Raw genomic sequence first — 14,025 nt, 5'->3', positions numbered from 1 at the left:
CGCCGGCTTGGCAAGACCTCTGGAAGACCAACCAATGAGGAGATACAGTTGAAGGATTCGACCTTAGCCAATCAAGCAAATTTTAACACGAAAATGTTTTATGCACGGGTGCACAAAGGTCTCACTGACGTCATATCCGCCACGGAAGTGGCGTCACCAGAAAAAGGGAAATTGACGCAGCGGCACGAGGATTCGAGCCCATGAGCTTCTCGCCACAACCCGGAGGTACGTGGCACTCTACCGACTGCGTTTTGAGCAGAGTCGTGAGCAGCTCTACGAACGTGCCTTATGTCCTTCCCTATGACTCAATCAGATGGTGCTGCTGTCTAGGAAAGGCGAAGCGAAGTAGCACATCAAGACGCTAATGAGCGCCGACAGTTGGCGTCTCGATGCCAGCGCCTTCGTGCACAGGGGACGCGCCTAAATGAGTCACTTCACCTGCGGCGTTGTTCCCTTGACCGTTGTGTTTCAAGCTGCTGTTTCTGTGCATGTCATTTTCGGTTTTATCGTCCCGGAATAAACCGTTTTTTTTTCGTGCGTGTTGGCGTCACTTCGTCTGGCGAGGTCAGGCTCGCCAACCATTCGCACATGAAGGAGGTCCCTTTATCATTCAACCGCTTCTGTGAAGGCACCTTTCACTTTGGTGTTTTACCGATTCCTGTGAAAGAGGGATCAACCACATTTCTTTTTGTTTCACTCTCCAGCCAAGTCCATTCGCAGCGCGGGTTTGCTGCGCCTTTTCTTCTTGAAGTGACGTCATGTAGCTCTTCCCGTGACCCCACTGGGCGGCCCGGTTTCCGCGTGATCCGTGACTGGAACGGGAACACAAACCTGGCGGCAGAGACATGAGGGCCAGCACCTCTTCCACCGGAGAGGGGATTTCCGCTATTCCCCCTCTCCACAACACTTTAGAAGTGCACTTTCGAAGCATTGGTAAGGTGTTAGCCTTCATTCTTCAATGCATACTAAATAAAGGGTTCGTGTGAGGTATCTCACATTTTAAGTACTCCAGCGCAGCAGGTGTCGGCGGCTTGGGTTTTTTGTGAAGTTGATTCCTAGATATTTAAACGTACTTAAACATTTCAGTTGTGCCCTTCTATTGCATCGGTAAATCTGAAGCCGCTGTTTCTTGTCTTTATTAATAATCGGTTCTCATTCATCCGTTACCCACCCACTCCCATTAATTTAGTAACCTACAAGTAAGCAGGTCCAACATTCTGGCTGACACTGTTCGTTTAAGGAACACTCCTCGGTAGCAACGGTTATAAAAATTATAGAGGCTTCCACTCACGCGCAGGCCTTGAATCGCGGAGATGCTGTAGGTGAGTATTGGAGGACAGATGGTTAAGTTGCAGTATTATTGTTTGTTTGCCTAGTTGCGGTGCTAGTAGTCATTGTCATATGCTGTTGTTCTTTCTGTGGTTGTTGTAAACTTTATTAGAAAGGAAGGCAAAAAGCCAAGGATGCGTCGAAGAGGTCGTCATCTTCTTTGCGGCGAGTGGTGGATGCAAAGTCATCCTCAGCATTGTAAGCTTCCACCATCTCTTCTTCATAGACTCCAGGCAGCGGCGGCGGGATGTGAGTCGCCTCGCGAAGGAATGGCCCACTCGCACCCATGTCTCCAATTATCCATAATGGCTTCTAGAGGATGCGGCGGCCGGGGTGGCCTCTCCCAATCAGGGTGTCTGTACATCCTAAGCATTAGCGCTGGAGTTTTGTTTTACATACGCGGTAGCGCTTCAAAACAGCGGCGGAGCTTTTTTTTTTTTTTTTTTCTTAAGCCACTGCGCGAAGCTGGGACTCGGCGGTCGCCGCGAGGCACGTGCTCAAGAGCGCGCAGCATTTTCTTGGTATTTTGTCCTGCAACGGCGGACTTACGGCCAGTAACAACAGCTCCGTTGTTAAAAAAAAGAGTTGTACAGCTGAGTTCTTTTGCGAGGCTTTTATATTAACCGCTGTTGTCTTTTTTTCAGAAGGAGGCGGAAAAAAAAGTCCCCTTACGTCGAGATTTTGCCGCACGGTAGAGATCACCAAGTAATTTAAATATTTGCGTATGGCTATGGCTATATTGACTATGGCTAACCTTAAGGCACAACCATATGGACACGTAACATCGACGTACTCCCGCTACGACGTAGGTCTGGGGCGACATACGCCGTTGCCGTTAGGCGACGCCGTAGATGGCTAGTAACCACATAGGCGCCGCAACGTGCCTGCGTAAGCCCAGCGTACTCCACTGCACCGCGCAGTTTGCATGGACTACAAATGCAACTATAACTAAGTACAACTACAACTACAACTACAAGAACTACAATTCAACTAAATTTTGTCTAAAATAAAAAAATAAAACAATTCAAATTCCCATGAAACTGCATATAGAATGAAATCACTAATTTGGGCCTCAAGTGAGTGAAAAAAAAATGTGCGAATTACTCCAATGTCGAATTATCGAATGAATAAGAAAAATTGGGCCCATCTCCCCGCGAGGGGGACTCGAGTAAATGCGTCGCATAGGGGGTGGGTGTATTGCGTTAACGTTTTGTGTTTGGGAGTTGGTGGTAGTGAATGCGTTGTATCAGCAGCTTCTTGACGTAGTTTGAATGAGTCAAGGATATAAGGCGCGTTCGTAGCCTCCCATTCTGTGTCGGTTCGGTGTTACAACAGACAGCGAGCCCTACTGGCGTGCGCAAGCTCAGGAGCTGCGTGAGAAAGCGAATAAATGGAGAGCCAATGGTTTGTCTATGTTTGCTAGGGCAACTGTGTGCAACATTTTTCTGGCTAGCAAATTATGGTATGTTATGCAAGCGCTGCATTGTTCTCGGTTGAATATACAACGACTTCACCGCGTGTTCACTGTATTTGTGTGGGCTTCTATTTGGGAGAGGACCAGTCGAATGAATTTGTTTCGACGAACCCGCGATGGTGGCTTAGGGCTGACGCACCTTTTTGTAAGACAGCTTGTGAATCGATTTCTGTTTTTGCCGGACGTTCAAGACCCTTTTCGGCGCACAGTACTTCAAGTGCGGCTAATGCGGGCTTTGCCCGAATTCGTAGTTTCTACGAGTAGTATGACAGGGGGCATCTATGGATACTTTAAAGATATTGTTGTGTCATCCCGTTTTTTGTTTGCTCGATTTTCGATGCACTATTTGGCTAATGTCACGCGGAAAAAATTATATAAGGATGTATGCGATGTGGTAATACGTGTACCATTGTATAGAGGTTTATACTGTGCAGGCCCAGGACAAGATGTTCTAAAAAGGATTAAGCGAATGGAAATATCACCAAGAGCGAAGTCTTTCTTCTTTAAACTACACACGGGTACGCTTTCAGTTGCAACATGGATGGAGGGTAAGGGGATTTCTATGCCATGGGGAACTGACTGTTCTATTTGCAAAAACCGGAAACGGTGGAGCATGTCTTTCTCCATTGTTGGGCAGCAGTGTTTCAATGGGATGTCCTCCAAAGGACACTGCGAAAGGACTTTCCACTGAACCCCCACGGAATACGGTTTTTATGTATCGAGAGAGAGGATGGCGTGCCGTACGATCTCGTCATGTTGTTGGGCCTGCACAGTATTTGGCTTTCGCGCGTGGCATGGCTCAACTGTGATGTAGACACGCGGCTGACGCGACAATATTTCCGCGAAGCTGTTTCCAAGTTCATTGAAATTCAGAGAGCGAAGTTTTCTGTTCCTGAGTGGTTGCCAAGGGTGGAACCCCTCGCCATGCTTAAGGAATTTTAAATGACAACGCCAGTATGGCGGCCTTTTTGTAGATTGTGTGTTTTCTGTAGTACCTTTATGTTGTGTTGCACTGTCGAAGACCGGCAATAAAGAAAGAAAAAAAAGGCTTTGTGGCGCAGTGGGTAAAGCACTATGTACTTTGCGTTCCGCCCGCATGGTCGAGGGATCGAAACCAGGCGCCGGATAGTATTTTTTTTATATAGTGTAGGGGGAGGGGTGCGGACAACGACGGTGCGGAATACGACGGACGTCAACGCGGGTGACATCGTGAGTTACTGAAATTCTCTGCATTTAAAACGCACATTTTGAATTCTTTTTTGTGTTATGTCCTTGCTTCAAGAAGAAGTCCGTTATGCTTGTTTATTTTTGCTGACAGTTGAGCGGAAAGGACTATAGTTTGCGGGCATGCGACAATCCCTCTGTTGCAAAACTCGTCTAGAATGACGAGAGCAGTGATGGCTTCTTTTGCGGTACAATGCAGCGGGCGGAGAACACCGCACGGTTCTTCGTCGGACGCCTCATCTGCCACACCGAGGGCGGCGCTGACGATCTCGTGTTCGGTCAACTGGCCGGCGACGACAACACCGCGGCGTAGTCGGCAAGCGGAACTTTGGATGGAAGCAGGCCAACGAATACAATCTTCCTCTCCTGGCGTGCTGCGTGTCGGGCTTTCAGAAGCCTCTGGCCGCAGAAATACACAGCGGCGAAAGCAGATAGCCACAGCTTGTTCCGGACTCGGATAACTTGTTTCAGTTGCGCCGTCCTTAAATTGCTTCCAGTCCGACTTAACCGGTGCGCTGGCACTTTTGTGTCGAATTAGCTAATGTTTGTTGCCATAGGGCTGTGTAATTTTTTGAAAGGATGGTGTAAGCATGGCGAATTATTCGAATTTCCAAATTAAAGGGGGCCGAATTAACGAGATTATACTGTGCTTTACAGAAACAATTAAAACAGCACTTGTGACATTCAAAAGCGTAGAAAAAAATATACTTAGTTGGCAGGCTTTATTTAGCGTAATCTCTCTCGCTCCCATGCTTCCTCGTTGCTTCACGCGTTATTTCACGTTGTGTGCTGTCCATATCTTAAAACTTAGTTTTATCTTATAATTAATAGTTAAGCTATCTGTTTTATTAATTAGATTTACTTGCTATGCGGCCTGGGCGCCAGATAACACCACCGCAAGAGGTCGACGTCAACACCGTGCGTCCGAAGTTTGCGTCCATGTGTCGTTCGCTGTGACTTTGACGTACAAGTATACAATGTATACAACGTTTGCCGTACAATGGAGGCGGCGTACGCCGAAGTACGCCGATTCGATACGCGCTTACGGTGCGCTACGTCGAAGCGCGAGTACGTCGATTTTACGGGTCCAGCCTTTATACAGAAAACCAGAAGTCGTTCGCTTGTTCTTTTACATATCGTATTCCACAGATAGCAACATTCCATCTGAGCTAAATGAGTGAGTCTAACGTAGGTGAAATTACCCCCTCAACTGAAACCGTGCTCTGACAAGCCGTGCTGAGGAGCAGCGGCTGTTATAAGGCTCACGTGACAATAAAAAAAAGAAACAGAAAAACAAAAACTGGCGATGCTTGCACTAAGTCGCGCAAAGCTTCAACCATAGCGAAGGTGCAGGATTTCTTTCTATGTGAGCACTGAAGGACCACGCCTTTGTGCAAGTTTGAAATTGTTTATTGACATAATCCGTCGTCCGTTTTCACTGTGCTACTAGTAGTCATCTTGATATGCATCGATATCGTCGTGTTCCTCACGCCAAGCATTACTTGCACGGTAGCGCTTGGCGACAGCTGGGGCGCAGCGGCGGAGTGTACGTGCACGACACATGTGCGGTGTTCACGGAGTCGACTCGAGGTTTTTTGGAGCAAGTGGTGCTGCCTGCAGCTGTGCATTGTTGGTTGCTAGGCAACGCGAGGCGCTCCTCGGGGTTTCCGCCAGTTTTTTGGTGTTGTTAAAGCCACTGCGCGTGCCGGGGGTGCTCAGAGGTCACCTTGAGGCACGTGCTCACAAGCGCTCGGCATTTTCTTGGCACTTTTAACGCGTTATGTGCTACACATTACGGTGGGCTGCAACAACTCTGCTGTTAAAATTGGAACGCCTCCCCTGCCACTTGTACCAGCATGGGAATATTTTACAACCCCGACAAACCGCAAACCAATCTATTGTAAAATCCATGCCAAATCAAATGTCTAATCTCTGCTTACCGAACCTTGTTCAGTGGCGCGACGTTGTCGTTTCGCCTGGCAGTTTTATTGCCGAAACTCAGAATTAGCTCGCCCAGCACGTACACGGGCCAGCTCCCGTTGTGGTTCGTTTAGGGCTGCCTTCTATTTGGCGGGGCGGGCCAACTATGGTGCAGGTGGCCTTAAACTAACCAGAAACAGAGCGCGCTAACTTCCCTTTTCTCTTCCCCGGAGGGAGCTCTGTGATTGGCTGGGAGTATGGCAATATTAGGCATACCACTTGTGAGAGCGGGGGGTTTCCTCCCGCCAGCTGCGCATGAGAAGAGAGTGGAGGGAGGGTGAATAGGCAGTTTTTGCATACCGTGCTAATGAACGTTGGCGCCAACAGCAGCACCGATGGCGACATGAGCCAGCCAATACAAGCTTCGCTTGAATAACGGGGCTTTCTCGCACAGCGGTGGAGCCAGCCACCTGGCGTTCCTGCAGAATGGCCCACGGCAGAACGCGAACTAACTACATCGCACAGTTTAACGGTGCCCCAGGTTGGAAATAATGATCAACGCATTTTTCACTTCCCCGTGATTTGCGCCGTTATCATGCTGGCGTAGTACAAAAGACTAATGCTATGCGCACGACACAATGTACTCGGTCAGCATTGGCTTAACCCAGGACCACCCAGCACCTATATTCATCAGCGTACGCAACGGAGAAGGTTCCCCTGCCTTTGGTGTCAAGCTACCACATCCCGCTGCTGTACGGACGGAATAACGCTATCGCGTTAAAAGGTACCAGCCCGTCCGAGCCTCTCAAAGGGCTGTCCATAAGGAAAACAACTTGAGTGATTGAGAATAAATAGTGAGTTCTTAAACGGCAGTGCATTGCTTTATGTGGGCCTTTGATAGCTGCATAAAATTTTCTGTCACATTCAGCTGAAACATTAATGAACAGAATTATATTAAATTGATGATTGATTATTTTGTTATCAGGTTTAAGGTGCCGATGCTTTACAGGGGATGAGGCATGCCGTAGTGGAGGGCTCGGTATCAATTTTGACCTCCTGGGGATCTCTAATCTGCGGTGAAATCTCGGACACAGCATTTTCTCTTCTCGCAGACATCATCATCATCATCATCACCGGCCTATCTACGCCCACTTCAGGGCAAAGACCTCTCCCATTAATCTCCAATTACCCCGGTCCTGTGCTAACTGCGACCAATTTATCCCCGCAAACTTCTTGATCTCATCTGCCGATATGACTTTCAGCCGCCCCCTGCAACGCTTGCCTTCTCTAGGGATCCACTCTGTTACCCTTAATAATCAACGATTATCTTGCCTTCGCATTACATGCCCTGCCCACGTCGATTTCTTCTTCTTGATTTCTACTAATATGTCCTTAACACGCGTTTGTTCCCTGATCCACTCCGCTCTCTTCTTATCCCTTAATGTTACACCTATCATCTCCCGTTCCACTGCTCGTTGAGTCGTCCTCAATTTAAGTTGAACCCTCTTAGTGAGCCTCCAAGTTTCTTCCCCGTAGGTGAGTACCGCTAAGATGCAGCTGTCGTACACTTTATTCTTCAGAGACAATGGTAGGCTGCCATTCATTATCTTAGAATGACTGCCGTATGTACTCCACCCCATTCTTATCCTTATAATTATCTCTGCCTCATGGCTGGGATCCGGGGTCACAACTTGGCCTAAGTAGATATATTCGCTTACCACTTCCAATGCCTCATCACTTATCTCAGAGCGCTGTGCTGTCCCGAGGTTACTGATCATTACTTTGGTTTTCTGCATATTAATTTTCAGGCCCAAGTTTCTACTCTGTTCGTCCAGTACGGAATGCATGCTTTGCAATTGATCCCCCGAGTTACTTGGCAAGGCAATGTCATCAGCAAATCTGAGGTTACTGAGGTATTCTCCATTAACCCTTACTGCCACCTGTTCCCAATCTAATCCAACGTTCTGAATACCTGACCCTTTGTGACCACGTGACCCTGAAACATACTGGAGCAAAGAAGTGGAAGTTGATTGACTTTTTGATTGACTGTGACGTTTAACGGGCCGACGCCTCACAGGCGATGAGGCGCGCCGTAGTTAAGTGCTCCGGATTGATATTGACCACCCCTGGATCTTTAACGTGCACCGAAATCTCGACCACACAAGCGTTTTAGCTTTTCACCTCCAGCAGAAAGGGGGCCGCCGCGACGCGAATTCTGGTCCTGCATCCTCGTACACAGCAGCCCAGCGCCTTAGCCACTGAGCCACCGCAGCGGGTAAGTGGAAACTGGAGCCATCCTCTTGGCAGTCAGAATCGCGGAAGTATGAAATGAAGCGCAATATCATTACAGCCTCTAAAAGGATATTATATTGTTTTCGGCAGGCACAACAACTAAGTGATTCGGTAACACATTCCAATCCACAATAGAAAAAGTTCATAACGTCACCTGGATCCCCGGACCCAATGGTTTGGAAGAGAATGACGCACTGAACAAGAGGCACACAAACTCACATACCGTGCTCCTTGTTACCACGACCACCGCACTGAACTCCTCGGAAAACGTTAAGAACGAATCCTCATCTTATGCCTGGGAACACGATGTTACCCCTTGTTACAATATCTCAATGCGGAGGAATCACAAACATTGTGAACGATAAATCAACAGAAGTATATGCAAATCAGCGTGCGTTAAGGTGTTCGGTGGGAAGATGAGACATTAACTAAAACTCTGCTAATATCGGGGAAACATCCACCCCCTTGCGCGCAACCGAGCCATGATCAAGGGTATGCTCAGGGGAGGACAACTCAAACATTACATCTTCTACTTATATCAAGACACGGGAGGCAGCTTTTAGCAGCTCGTGACCTCAAGGTCAGCGCGAGCCGATTCAGAGCATGCGCGGCCCGTATCAGCGCGATGGCTTTTAGGTGCGACTGCATCTCATTCACTCGCCTTGTCCCTGCATCCGGCGTCGGCGTTGTTGTCGGCGTCCGCCCCTCCCCCATTCTCCTCGCCGCGTGAGCTGCGCTCTCCGCCGCTCGCCCCTCTCCTCTCCGATAGCGAACACTCTCTCGCGAGAGGCATTGGATTGGATTCGATTGGATTGGCTTGGATTGGGTTGGCTTGGTTTGGATTGGATTTGGATTGGATTGGATTAAAGTGGATTGTGTTGGATTGTGTTGCGTCATAGCCGCGGCAGACGTACTGGCGCCGGCGCGTCCCCACACCGTTATGCACGCTATAAAACGCGGTGCCTGCACCGCTCCGCTCCATTGTTCCAGCGCCGTTCCTCCGCTGTCCAACGCTGCAACGTGAACCCCCTATGCGTCGCATCTACACAGGGGTTCCCGCGAGGGGAGGTGGTGGGAGATTTTTCCCTTGTCGCTGTAGCCGTCGCCTTGGCTTCGACACCGTTTTTGACCGTAATAAGCGCTGCATGCCTGCGCTGCCGGGCCAGACACAATAGTTGAGATAAGCGATTGTTAGTACAGTGTTGGCTGCGTTATATTACGTGCAATGCTTTTGCGGCGCCGTACAAAATTTAGACAGGAGTTTTTTTTTCTGTATGCGAGAAAACGAACACCAATTGCCGAAACGCACCGCTGCGGGTGTTTTAAAGTGACCAGTTATCGTACCGTGATCGCTTGCACAGTGCATTAAGAATTATGGCGTTAGCCGGCCCGTAAGCAGCGACGTGCAAAGCCGAGTGCTGAAACCGGATAGTGGTGCACGTGGTACTCATGCAACGTATTCCGCAGAACGATGACGCAAGAAACAGCTGTGCGTCATAGGCAGTGCAAACAAAAAACTCGCACAGCGCCCGCTAAGATTGGCAATCTCGACAATTCTTCCCGGACCGGTTTTCTCTATGGCCCGACAGCGCAGGCATGCAGCGCTTATTACGGTCAAAAACGGTGTTGAAGCCAAGGCTACGGCACAGCGAGGAGGGACACAGCCATCGCGCTGATACGGGCCGCGCATTCTCACATTCTACCGGTCTCAAACCAGGCGTTATCACTAGGCTTCTCCCGAGCAGTCTGGAGCACGCCGCTCGCGCGTTATAGACAAGCCTTTTGCCGGCTGTACCTGCAGTTTTATTTGCGCTAAATAACGGGGAGATGCATGACAAGCGACAGTGGTTGACGAGGTTTGAACGGGTATGACTATTGAAACCGCGTGTTTTTCGAAGCCTCAACGTGACTCCCTGAGGGAGATACACTTTGCTCTACTTGGGTCCGTTATCTCGCTGCGCCGCCTAATTCCGGCAGTCGCATCGATCGTTAGCGAGCTACGACGACAAGGCGAGCCCGTAAAGCGCTCTGCACTTAATAAACGCGTGTCCCCTACGCGCACGCGCTACACTTCATTCCATAACGAAAGCTGGGATGATATCGTTGACGATAACGTTTCAGATGACGACAGCGTGTTACTGAACGATCCTCGATGTAGAGAGGGCCGTTTGAGCCTGCAAAACATCACGTTATGTTCGCGATATCAGCGTTTACCCGTCAGTTTTTATCGACTAGTTAAGGCTTATCCCCCGAATTTCTTTGGTTCTGGCATTTTCTGTTTAGTTCGGATTTCGTTTCCGTCACCGGCTGTTTCCTCAAAAAGTACGCGCAGGGCCGCGGATGCTGCAATATTCGACCAAGCGACGCAGGCGGCGGACAACATCCTGCACACCCGCTCCGAAGGTACTGGAGTGTAAGTTCTTCGAAATCTACGCTTGCTTCATTATTCACCGTTTCTGAAAGCTTAGGTTGCAAACAGTCGCGTTTCGTAAATACACGCAATTTCTATTTTGATGGGACAGCACTTCACTTTGTTGCCGCGTGCTTTTCGAGGATTCAGTTAGGTTTGCGGATTCGTTTGAAACTATAACAGCCATCCAAATGTTTTGAGATAAAAAGTAAAACGGATTTCACTAGGGAATAGGTGCAGAAAAAGAACGCTGGTTTACGTTCTGAAGTGGACATGTACTGCACCCCGAGACGCTCTGCATCGCCTGTGGCAACAGTTCTGTACCTGTGGGGCGCTTATGTCTTTGCGGAGATGGGTTTAGGAGGCAATAGGTCGAATATCGTGCAAGAAGCGAGGCGCCTATGTTGCCATTCCACGGCGTATTGCAGCTGGTATTCCAAATCCTTTTGCAGGGAACATTAGGTCCCGTGAAAAAATGAATAGGATTGACGGATCAACATACCGTGCTTTTTTTGCGAGTTACCTAGGCAGCCTAACTCTGTTTTCCTATAACTGCTTTCCGAGCCCAACCTCGGGCCTTTCCGTTTCAGTTCAGAGTTCACCAGCAGAGATACGCACATTTACCACTTTTACACGCTGTTGTAATTGTTCTTTGATATCCACCGTTCAATTAAAAAAAAAACCACTGTGATCTTATTTTTCTTTGTATTTGCAGCTGAACATGCTGGGACATCTTCGGAAATTGCCTAGCAGGGCAGCGAGGCGCCAAGAGCGGGAAGGCAAACGGGCACAACCTGCTGGGGATAACCAGGGACAGGCCGGAGCTGGAAATCAAGGCCCCACTCATCAGGCCGCAGCAGAAGCATTGGGCCAGGGGAGAAATGTCCCCGCCCCTGCGGGTGATGATATAGCCTTGGGCAACGTTGGAGAGCAGCGGCAGGGTTCACCCTCCTCCGAGTCAACGGGAAGCTGGAGGCTACTGATCGGCGACAGGCGTGTGTCCTGGGTCATTCGCTTCTTCAAAAACCATTTGACGACTGTCCTGGGAGTGTCGGCCGTAGTAGCGATCGTGATTTGCTCCGTCTTTATCGCCGTAGTTACGATTCAGTGGCGAAAGCCACCGGTGTCGTCGTGGCGTCCCTGGCGGCATCGTAGCAGAGACCTCGGCTATCCCCGCATTCTGTTGTGGGAGTGGGAAACGGAGGCACCTCTCTATGTGACTGTGACGCGTAATTTGATTTTTAGAAATCCGCAGAAGAATTCTCGCAGTTATAGTCTGGCTTGCCCCACAGGCCCTCGTAGCTCCGTGAAGTGCTGGGTAACGGACGACCCTGAGGCGCTTATGCGAAGTGACGCCGTCGTGTTCCACTCCGACAGGCTGGTCAGACTCCATATTCCCCCCCGGCAATATCCCGACCAGCTTTGGGTTTTCTGGGCCCGAGATGTGCTGTCACCCGAGAAACCCGAGCACCATCCGCCGCTGGTGCCACCCGGCTTTGTGGGTCGCTTCAACTTGACTATGGGCCACAGGGAGGACGCTGACATAGTTGTGCAACCTGAAACATGGCGCTGCGGCTTTCCCGGCGACAAGCCAGTACGCCCAGCGGAGCATGGTAGCGGCACGGGTGCGCCAAAGAGTAAGGGGGAGGTCGCCTGGATCATCGGTGACTGCGAACACACGCGCTTCGCGTATCAACTACACTTACGGAATGTACTGACGCGTAACCCAGTACATCCCAACCCTCGGTCGGACGGCACCGTCCCCCTGCGCCTTATTCGCGGCTGCGGAAAACACGACTATGCTTCCGTAGCTGAATGCGTGAAAGATGTGGCGGACAAGTTTCACTTCATCCTGGTATCGCTGCTGCCGGATTGCTCCCAGAGCTCGTACGAGCTCATCTTTACCGCGTTTCGCTACGACATCATCCCCGTTGTTCTGGTGCCGGCTGACTTCAAGTTGGATGTTCCGGATAATTCGGTGATCACCACTGCGGATCTGCAGGGACCGGGACAACTGGCGAAGTTCTTGCGTGAGCTCCTTAAGGACCGCGAAAGGTACGAGAGCTACTTCACCTGGAAGCAGCATTGCTCTTTTGTGCAACCCCCGAGGGACCTATGTGCGCTGTGCCGCCTCCTTTGGCACGATACTGATCTCATTGCCAGTAAACCGCATCGGAACGTCGCGTCTTGGTGGGTGCGTCGTAAAACGTGTACGGTTGAGCCGTTCTTCGGACTGGAATATGGCTTTGCGCCTCACTTCGGAGAGTACGGGAACTTCACCTGAGTCGGTGCACTAAGTGAACTGCATGGTGGCCGCACGCTACTGCTTCTTGCTCTGCTCACCACTCGGCACGCGCTTGCAATTTTTTAATTGTCCGCCCTTTTGCACGCTTTGCCTTGTCACCTTTCGTGCAATGTTTTGAGAGTTAATGTATGTATGCCCTATCTGTTATCTGGAACTAGTGAAAAACAACGAATAAACATTTTTGTCTATGCATTTTTTTTCGGATTGTTTCTTTGTTGTAACTGTGGTGACTGGCGTTTGCAACAGTTAGTAGCGGCAGTACGCATGACTGCCGTGTTCTTGCCCTTGCCAAAGCCACGTCGAATTTGTTTCGTGAAACGAGGCAATCTACTGGTCTTCCCATCTTGGCCCGTTTCAGTACCCATGGAAAGGGAATGTCACGACACCCTTTCCTGCGATGTGCGTTTGTTTGCGCACATGCTGCGGAATTTCTTGCTGAACTCAAATATCCCCAGGGCACTTCCTTTCCCACAAACCACAATTACCACCTTGCCAGTACGGATGAGCCCGCCAGTGCGCCGCAGTTTGGATCCTCTTTGCTTCGTATCCCCGATTGGAGGCCACAGTCGCAAAGATTGCGATGTACAGTCATGCACAAATGCATCTCCATCGCGAAAACATGAACTTGAACACCCAAGCAGCGCAATGTATTTCTTTCAAGTCAAATTGATTACAGTGGCGTAATTTCAGTCATTTGGAAATCTGGCTTTCCAACTATACCAAGAGCTCGCCCTTTATGGGTGCCTAAGCGAACAGTACTGGTCAATTTGGCGTGTTCTGGTTGATACTCTTGTGTTCGCATTTCCTTTTTCATGGGTTACAAGCATTTGCTACGGACGGCCGTGAACTTGCGGGCTCCACAATCACTAGAAATCGGGAGAAGTGGTGCTAAGGATACGCACGTGGTGTGCATTGATGTAGTATATCCTGTTTGTTGCGAAAGCTATGGCAATTGGAGTCATAGAATGCAACCAAGCACAAATTTGGGGGTCCCTGCCAATGCCTGGTGGGAAGAGACCATAGTACAAGCTCCGTCTGGTGTGTCCGACGCGGTGTTACGGTATTGCATGG

General features: G+C 49.7%; 1 long non-coding RNA gene across 1 annotated transcript; it reads left to right on the top strand.

Annotated features, from left to right (window-relative positions):
* The first annotated feature begins 10,333 nt into the window (after positions 1-10,333).
* On the top strand, positions 10,334-13,148 carry LOC144147108 (uncharacterized). The gene is made up of 2 exons (XR_013317819.1): positions 10,334-10,652; positions 11,365-13,148. It is a non-coding gene; the product is annotated as an uncharacterized LOC144147108 (long non-coding RNA).
* The last annotated feature ends 877 nt before the right edge of the window (positions 13,149-14,025 follow it).

This window comes from Haemaphysalis longicornis, unplaced genomic scaffold (assembly GCF_048455015.1).
Source record: "Haemaphysalis longicornis isolate Haplotype H1 unplaced genomic scaffold, Haemaphysalis longicornis Haplotype H1 scaffold_7, whole genome shotgun sequence".
Classification (NCBI taxonomy): domain Eukaryota; kingdom Metazoa; phylum Arthropoda; class Arachnida; order Ixodida; family Ixodidae; genus Haemaphysalis; species Haemaphysalis longicornis.
Note: the sequence above shows the minus strand (reverse complement) of the source record. Positions and strands in the feature narration are given on the sequence as shown.